Source organism: Labeo rohita, unplaced genomic scaffold (genome assembly GCF_022985175.1).
Source record: "Labeo rohita strain BAU-BD-2019 unplaced genomic scaffold, IGBB_LRoh.1.0 scaffold_333, whole genome shotgun sequence".
NCBI classification, from domain to species: Eukaryota; Metazoa; Chordata; class Actinopteri; order Cypriniformes; family Cyprinidae; genus Labeo; species Labeo rohita.
The window spans coordinates 28,774-31,192 of NW_026129251.1; the positions used below are offsets into that span (position 1 = coordinate 28,774).

The window sequence follows — 2,419 nt, forward strand, 5'->3', positions numbered from 1 at the left end:
TGTTAATACAATAGTACATAATTTGACCATTAATTTTGTGACATTATAGGGGAAGCTGAGCTTCCCTTGCAGTCTTAAAGAAATCGCCACTGATGCAAAGACATAAACTGTGAGAAACGAAGATGGCTAGAATCGATATTCGTATAACATTATAGCATGAGAATACTCGCCCTCAAAATTGTCGATGTAACTCTAAATACATCATTTGAAGCCCTTCCCTTTCTCACTGCTGAGCTGATTGCCTCACGATACGATTAACGTCATTTACATTTATGCAGGGAAGCTCTTGTAAACAGCGAGTAAAGTATGTAAGTATCTTCTCCTGCTCCAGTTTCACACAGTTATAACCAATAGCGAAAACGGCTTCCGGTGCTGCACCGGTGTGAAGATGGATAGCCACCGTCAGCTGGCAAATGCTGCAGTCTCAGGTAATTGGCCTTAATTGTTTTGTTAGTGGGTGACCGATACATTTCCTACGTGTGTTATGAATATTTTTTGCAAGCTTTATGTTGTCCAGGTAGGTCATATAGTATAGCCCGTTAACACGTGTCTTTTTAGGTTTAGTAAGCAGTTTTTTAAGGCATTATTTAAGGCATTATTAAAGGTTATTGGCTGTATATCAAAAAAAAAAAAAAAAAAAACATGCTTTTGCTAGCGGTAACAGTGTAGCCTCGAGTTAAAATGTCATAGCAAAGAGCCCTGATACTTACGTCAGTGTTTTTTTTCATTCATTCATTCATTCATTTATTTATTTATTTATTTATTTATTTATTCATTCATTCATTCATTCATAAATGTGCCAAAATGTGTGTTGTCATTGTGGAGTAAAAAATAATTTATTTTACCATATAATGACAACATTGTAAAAACTGAAGTGTTCTGAATACTTTCTGAATGCACAATATAATTTTTTTTTTTTTTTTTCATTGTTTCTCATTATACTTGCACTACTCCTAATTTTAACTTTGTGTTTAGCAGACAGAGTACCCGGATGTGGTTAGTGCAGCACAGAGCCTCATCTCTGTGCTAACACAGACTCTTAATCAGAGTCCTGTAACACCACGTCCACAAGTTCAAGTTCAGGGTCAGGGGCAGCAGACAGCAGTGCAAGAACAAAGACAGACAAATACCACCATTGATCAGGACATGGCCAGGTGCATTTTGCTGGCCACACAGAGCATGGATGCCCAATCAAATACTTAAAAGCTTTAATTTGCAGGCACTCTGTACATAGTCAACCCCTTACAGTACAGTAGTTGACAAAGTTAAACAAACTTAGTTAAACACAAAATTATTTTTATGACTATTTATCTACCAACATTAATTTTATGTTGGAAAACAAAAATAAATAAATTTTCTTTTCCTTGTAGGGCCTTTCCTAGCATGTTTCGAAGACATGCAATCTGTGGGAAAAAAAGAATAAATGTAGCATCCCGAACACATACCAAGCCTGCAAAAGCATTTAAACCTTATGATTTAAATGTGTATCTTCTGGATAAAAATTCTGAGACCACCCCTTCACCTTCACATGAACTCAAGCTTGTGCAAGCAGGGCTTGGCAAAAGGACAATCTCAATTACAATGGACATGACACATTCAGAGGTAAGGTAGTCTGTTTGTTTATTTTTGGAATCATTAGTAAAAAGAAAAAAGTAGTTTATATACTAGAATCATTAGTAAACAAAAAATTCAATTCAAAATGAGTGAGTTTCTTTGCATTTTTCAATAGTTTTCCAGCTTACTGTATGAAGCATTCCCAAAAATGGAGGGTTTGAGTGGAGGATGGATGCTTTATAAGGCTACTGGTGACTTTACAAATTTTCTTTATTATCACAGTATGTCAGTATGTATTTGGTTATAAAAAAAAATGTCATGTTAATTCTATCTTTGTTTATAGGGGGGTGTGGTGTAAGGCGGCTAAACATTATTCCTCCAGACTCAGAAGGTTACACTGGATCCCAAATCAAAACTGCCTCTGCATCTGGAAAGACAATGCTGTATGTAGTTCCTCTGCAAGAGGAACTGGACCTTAATCCTCTCCCTAATGATGCCAGAGAATTCAAAAAAATGCCAAAGGCTACTTGCCAAATGTGCAACAAAAGCATGCCCCTGCAGGTGCTGGCTCTCCACATTCAGGTTTGCAAGTCACATGATTCAGCATCTTCAAATGAAGAGGTAATGGATTAATGCTGTTTAATTATTTGCTGATTTCATGATGTATTTCGACTAAATGTTTAATTTTTATTAATTTAACATTCCAAGTTGATTTTATAATAGATCTAGTACTGTGTTCAAACCTTCAAAAGAATACCAAATGATTTCAGTGTATGTTTATGTCAGTAGATTGCTAATCACATACTTATGATGAAGTGCTTTGTATGATACGGTTTTAATTTCTTTGTTGTTGGAGCAGACAGAA

At 35.7% G+C, this 2,419-nt stretch overlaps 1 long non-coding RNA gene across 1 annotated transcript; it reads left to right on the forward strand.

Moving 5' to 3' along the window:
• Nucleotides 1-959: 959 nt before the first annotated feature.
• LOC127160348 (uncharacterized) lies at nt 960-1,809 on the forward strand. Its single transcript, XR_007826710.1, has 3 exons — nt 960-1,154; nt 1,430-1,602; nt 1,730-1,809. It is a non-coding gene; the product is annotated as an uncharacterized LOC127160348 (long non-coding RNA).
• Nucleotides 1,810-2,419: the final 610 nt, after the last annotated feature.